Consider the following 7,345-nt stretch of genomic DNA (forward strand, 5'->3'; position numbering starts at 1 on the left):
CTGTCCTCTGCTTGCAAATGATGACCTTTAAATAGCAAAGAGTGAGCGCAGAGGGAGAAACTAACCTTTAAATTTGAATAACATCTGGGCTGCTTGGCTTGCTTTATCGTGGTATCATACTGCCACCTGGTGGTCAAATCATGCACCATACTGTTGCCTCGTCTGCAACCTGTATAGTCTGATTGCTCAGTCTCTCGAGAGTGCAGCTGTAATCTGCGTTTGTTTTACCCTCCCAAATAATTGCATAATTCAGAAAGAAAAAGGTAAACACATCTGCACAACATGAAATTCAAACTCTGCCGTGAAACATGTCAAATGTAATTGAGACACCTTCATCAAGTCAAAATATCATGCAGCTCCATTATCTCTGCATGTTTTATTCATATTCCTTGGAATTATCAGCTGTCAGGCATTATGTATGGCGCCTTTCTCCTCTTCAACACATGGGAGTGCTCCAATCAAAACTGTGATAGGAGGAAAGTCTTATGGGACTGCTGTACTGGATTGTGTGATAATAACCAATTAACATGCTAATTTCACCATGCATCTTTGTAGTAATTGCCTCTATCAATATAAGCGGCAACCTTCAGTTGCAGAACATAGTCTTGGATTGTTTCCTTTATGTAGGAGTAATATGGCTGATGGTGGGCGGTATGTGTCACCGGTATAAGGTGAATCTTTGACTGATTTCCTGTTTCTTCGCATATCTTCAACACCCTGGTGGTTTTATACTCAGAGACAAACAAGCTTTCTATTACATAACATGAGCTTTTGACCTGTTGCCAAGCTGCAACAGGAAGAACAACATTGACTCTCTTAGATGTCTTCAGCAACTTTGTTTTCCTGTTTCCCTGACCTCTCTCTCCTCAGGTCATGCTGCAACACATTAGCTCGTGAAAGTCTGGGATCATAGATTCTTTCCTGCCGTCTCCAGCCTTCAGAGTGCCCTCTTTTTAAAAAAAAATGAATACATCAGCATTAACGCAGACAGAGCAGGTCTCATTAGGTAACAGCCTCCTGCTCATCGCTGCTTCTGGTTATTTCAACAAGTCATCCGGGGTTTCGTTAAATAAATAAATAAGTGTGCCCGTCAGTGGGGTGAAACTTTGACTTTAATCTCAAACAACTACGAATATCAAAGTGGGCTTTATGCTTGCTGTGCATCTGGGACTTTAAATGTTGCAACTTCTGCTGCTGTAATGCAATCCCGGCCGACGCTTTCAAGCAGATTGATTTTCCCTTAAAACACACGAGACAAATGCCCCGTTAGTGATGGATACATCAAAGTGTGAAGTCACCACTGGGCATTTGCAGTTTCACAATCTTTCTGAATGACAGGTCGGTATTGGGTATGAGTCAAAAACACATGAAAAAACCACTACCGTCCCACAATATGGAAACTCTGATCGAAGAGTGTTACCCCTAAAGACAAGCAGGCATCAATAAAAGCTACAGGGCCTGCCAGGTTACAAAAACATCAAGCAGTGTCAGCCATGAACCACAAACCTTTACAGACTGCTATCAGGAGCAGTGGGTTTTTTCTTTTATATTTTGTTTGCCTTTACCATTGTAAATCTAGACGACCCCCTCATAACATACCATATGAGAAACACAGTTACTCTCTTCTATTCTGTAACGATGAGCTTTCTCTGAGGATAAACTCTTTGGGTTTACACACTGTCTCGAGGTGTTCGGTGGACTGGTGCCGATTCACCTTGCACTTTCAAACTTTCATTCTTCGCCACAAAAGCTGCACTCGGCTGTATCTTTGTCTTTTACTTTTATGAGGCCATATTCTATGTGACTCTCTTGGTACGCTTTTTTTTTCATATTTCTCTTTATGATCTGCCATTTCTGCTCCCGCTGCTTACTTTGCAAGTTTACTCTTGGGCACCCCTCGTAATATTTAATAATTCAAAATTTTTTTAATTTATCCATCCAACTTCAATGCAGCTTTCATCTCTGCAGGGTCACGGAATGCTGGAGCCAACCTCAGCTTACTCTGGGCAAGGACAGGATTCTTCCTGGAAAGGCCACCAGTCCATCATCGGTCAAACAGAGACAAACAGCCACACATTCACGTTCACGCTCAGGGGCAAAATACAGTCACTAATTAACCTTACATACATGTTTTGGGACCGTGGGACTAAACAGGAGTACCCTTAGGAAACCCATGCACACGCAGGGAGAACATGCAAACTCCATACAGAAAGGCCTGGCTGGCATTATAAACCCAGACCTTCTCACTGTGGGGTGAGAGTGCAGCATAATAATTTATTATTTGATTTTTTTTTAAACAAATGAAACACTTACGATGCTGAACATAGTAGTTTTGCGACATGATATAATTAAATACTGTGTTAAAGTAAGCCAAAACCTCAATAGCTTTATCATTGCGTGTATGTCCATGTTTTAGAGAGCGAGAGAGAGAGGATAATATGTATGTGTGATAATAACTAATACTTAAAAAGTATCAATAAAGTACCAGTATTCATGGTAAAGTATCAATAAACTACCAGTAATAGTTAAAAAGTAGCAATAAAATAGTGTTAATAGTTTAAATGATTCAATAAAGTAATAGTGGAAAAGTATCAATCAATTTATTCTACTATTGTGGTTTAAATCTACTATATTTGGCTCATTAATATGAAATTGAATCTGATTTGAACAAGAAGAACAACCTAAAGTACACTTATCCCAGGATTTTGAGCCAAATACCACATAAAATGCATTAAGAAAATGGCATATTATTCCTCATATTATTTCATATGATAATTTCATCAAGGATTACATGAAACACAGTGAATTTAGTGTTCAGTCCCTGATGATCCAGCTTTGTTTAGCGTGTTCAGATGCTCTTTATGGACAAAGACAATGAACCATATGAGGGTCAGATTGAATTAGATCCATATCAAACATTGATTTACAGCTTGAAAATCAGTCAAATTAAATCATATATAGCATGAGGGATGAAGAGAATAAGGATGAATGGCTTTGTTTGTTAAATATATATTGTTCTCATTTTCCAGTTCCAGTGCAGGAGAACTGATGTCACGTGGAGGCTGGAAACTCTCTGAACAGAGAGCAGAGAGGAAGGTTTGAAGGAGCAGCTCCCCTAAGGTCCTGAAAGCTGCTCAAGAGCTTAACGGGCCTGAAAGCCTGGATCCATCAACACGCTGGATCGTAGTCTCCAAGGAGGAGTGCAAAATGAAGATACATGGGCTACAACACAGGTACATGATGGCGCTGCACTATATCAATCGTACCATCCACTCACAGAAAGCCTGACTGACTTGCGACCTCTTACAAACAAGCTCCCTCGGGTTTGTGGCTCAAGTGACCTCACAGACCTTCTCTGACATTTTGTATTAACTCTACGCATCCCATTCTCATTTTATATAGGATGTTTTACTAGTTCTAATGCTACTTTTAATTAAATGGGATTTGTAATGAAGGGGTTTTACATTATTATACTCAACTAGGTCATCCATAGCGGTGCGGAAAGGCCACGTTATGCTAAAATCTTAGCTTGTAATCACATTTTATTACAGGGGCCACATATAGCACAATTTCATCTTGGGTGGGCCAGAGCGGTCAAATTGTGCCATAATTACCATTTAAATTAAAAATGTGAAGCTTTTATTTGTTGTGGCACAGAGGATACATGAAGAAAATGTCGATAATTCAGCAAAAAAAAGTTTTTTTCTAATAATCACTACTGAAAATGATGACAATTTCTATAGAAAGGCAATTTTAATTAAAACTTCTCATGTAAAATAGATTGAAATGCCCACGAAACTTCTATAGTTTTTACAATCTCACTATTACAGCCTGGCTGTGAGGCGAGTTTGGCAGCAATGAGATAGCAAGTTTTCATGGCAGCAAGACCAGTATATCAGCTTGGGTATATCAGTATGACTATATCTATTTAAACAAATCTATCTTTCCTTTGGGATTTTTAATATTTGCTGGGTGGTTTCCTGAGTCAGACTGTGACCTCTTGTGAGCCGTTTTTTGTCCACAAACCTTACGTTTGACACTCCTGTTCTAATATATTTGGGATAGGAGTTCACGCCTGCTGTAGCTGTCTTCATAATCCAATCCACAACCAATAGCTTGTACAGAGGAGACAAGAGACAGCTCTGGTTTTTACTGCAAATGGGTCTGAGAGTTGTCCCTCATGAACGACTGATCTTTTCAATTAGTGACTCCAGTTTGCATGACTGTGTGTGTCTTTGCCCACGTTTCTCCGTATTAGCCCGATAATAGCCAAGCAACCAGTCTCTGGTGTCCCCTGCCTTCGTTCCACGTCAGATCTGATCATCCCCAGCTCCTTTGGTCCGATGGAACTGGTATAAAAGATTCATAGAGTGAACGAGTACAGCTATCAGTAGGAGACCCAAAAAGAACATTTAGAATATGTTTCCTTGTCCAGGTTGCGTCTGACCTCCGTCCAAAGTCAGCTGAGATCTGATCTTTCCCTTCATGACTCCAAGGTGGATAAAGGAGTATAGAAGATAGGTAGGTTGGCTATTAGGTTGCCTATACTCAAATAACAGTAATTTGATGTATGCTGGATATAATCATACACAGATTCAATAAAGTTAGGTGCTAATACAACTATATGAATTAGGCATACTGGGCCTACATATGTGGTTTGTTGTCTCTTTGTAATTGGTTTATCAGTAAGTTCTGCTCTAAAAACAAATGTGCGTACTGTATGTTATTCATAGCCCTGTTTGTCCTGTTGGTCTCAGTTTGTCTCTCTGTAAAGTGGTAGTAGTGCGGTACTTAGTGTTTAGGTCCTCTAAAAGCACAACATTACGTTCATTCAGAGAATCCATTAACCTTCGGGGACGACATGTGGTCCGACTGAATAACTGACAGTTTACCCTCCAGACACTCACTTCTCAGTCCCATTATTGACTCCAGCTGTGTGAAACAGTGACTCCAGGTCATGATTCAGTTTGCTGAATAGTGCATGTAATTGCACTGCAATAGTATTATTAACTCTGGAGAACAAGGCAAGACCCCATTACCTTGAATAGCTTGTTTGCAAGCATCACAAATTAGTGTTAATGGTTTGGACAGTAAACATGGCTAATTACACTTTACCAGGACATTTCTTTTAATGGCTTTCTTTTTTTTTTTTTTTTAACTGAGGGACTGCCATGTGTCTTACAATCCTAATTGGTACCCTCATCATCACTCATCTTTTGAAACGGCTGCCACGTAATTGTCTCAATCCTAATGTTCCCAGATGCCTGCGGGCCCACTGAAAATGACTCCCATCATGTCTTCTGTGATTACTGAATACGTTATGTCCTCTGCCTCGGGCGGGGCACAACAATCGACACAAGATATGGAAACAGAGCGGGTACGGTACATTTTTTGGTTGAGAAAGCAAGAGAGCAGGTTTTTCCCCAGTCAAAGGCTCCACCTGAGCAGAACATACAGGTGACTTCAACTTCCCTCTTTCCCCACAGTTTATTGCTAAATTATTTTCACAATAATGGATTGAATATCCTACTACACTATCAACAAATTATTATATCATGGGCCGTTATTTATTTAGTTTTTAATCATCAGCAGGTATTATATTATTGACGGTTAACTTACTTTAAACAGCTACAAAAGCTAAAACCAGTAAAAAGTAGAAAAGTAGACAGGGAAAACAGAAAGAAAGGCATACAAATGGCAAAAAAAGACAAACATGCAAGATGTCTAAACAAGCCAAAAACTGCTAAAGCCACTTTAAAAAAAAAATCCTGGAATTGAATGTAAATCAAGATTTATTTAGGTAGAAAGATCCTCGTAGTAATTTCATGTTGTGTATGAGGGTTATGAGAAAGAGTTTCACCAATCCATTTGGTCCAGTATTTGTAACAGGCCACACATTTAATAGATATTATCAAAGGACGACTGCAGACATTCAAAGACCACAACATTTCTGTTAATGTGAGGGTGTAAGAGTGTTGTTAGCATAAAAATGTAATAGTGCATTATTCCCCTCATTATTAATAGAAATATTGAAGAGACTTTAGTTCTAAACCTGAACCCCGAGGCACACCTTCAGAAATAGGTTGATTGGTGACTCTAAAATGATTGTTGATGTCAGTTTGTGTGCTCAGTGTTTTCCTGTGATTGGTCTACAATATTCTCCACAATCAGAATCGCTGATTAGTTATCGGTGCTCCATGCAACAATGTAAATTAACATAGTAAGATAGATAATGATATTCAGTCTATCAAATTAAAATGTTTGATAGTGCACTTAGGCACGATGATTCTCTGATTGAAGATCATCATGTGCATCTCTACTCTGTCATTCAAGTGGTGGAAGTATTTCACCAGTATAACACAGAGCTTGGACAACTCATACACCAATCACAATTCAGCTCCATGACGAGTATGGGATTATTTTATTGTTCATTGTGTTCCTTCTATCTTTTCTATCTAAACGTCTGTTACATGACAGTGGTCTGCACCCATTAAGAGCAGTTTTCCAAAAGAGCTGTTTTCATGATTTCACTCCCCAAAAACTGTATAATATCAGTGAAGTCCATTGAGCCAACTAAATTTGTTTTGAGCCACAAAATATGCTAATTATCTGGAGTGAGAATTTATGGAGTATCACAGGTTTTTCTTGGATTTTCCCACTTTAGTCATTGCATCTTGGCTATTTTGACCTCTTTAAGCTATTATAGCTGTTTTAAAATTTTGTTTGAGCAGTTTGAGCTGTACGAGTACTTTATCTTTATATTCTTTTTTCCACCTTTTTTCTTTTCCATTATTTATTTTTCTTTTATTGACTATTTTTCTTTTTCCATTATTTTTTCCTCTCTCACCAAAAAAAGCTGTACCCGCATTTTTACTAATTTTAGTCTGACCATTTTCCCAGTATTTTTTGGTTTTTTAAGTAAACTATTCCCCCCCCCCCCCCCCCCCCCCCCTTTTTTTTTCTTTTTTTCTTCTTAGCAATTCCAGCCATTCTGGATGTTTTTGCTGTATTGCCTCATTTTAGTTGTTTGTAGCCTCGAGATTAAAACTTTTTTTGAAAATCAGTGTGGAACGCACATCAAATACGAACAACATGAAAATGTTTATTGACATGACATATACTGAAAGCTTCATGGAGCCTCTACAGAGGAGCTGGAGAGCCACACGTGGCTCCAGAGCAGCAGGTTGCAGAACCCTGTATACCACTGTATACAGTAAGTACATGTTGCTTGTAAAATGCATTACCAAAAACCTACCAGCAGAGAGAGCCCATGCCATTCTTTCCGAGTGTCGAGTCTGTGCCGTGATATTTGATTGCAGGATACAGTGATACAGGTTTCTCTCCA

The sequence above is a fragment of the Blennius ocellaris genome (genome assembly GCF_963422515.1).
Source record: "Blennius ocellaris genome assembly, chromosome: 4".
Classification (NCBI taxonomy): domain Eukaryota; kingdom Metazoa; phylum Chordata; class Actinopteri; order Blenniiformes; family Blenniidae; genus Blennius; species Blennius ocellaris.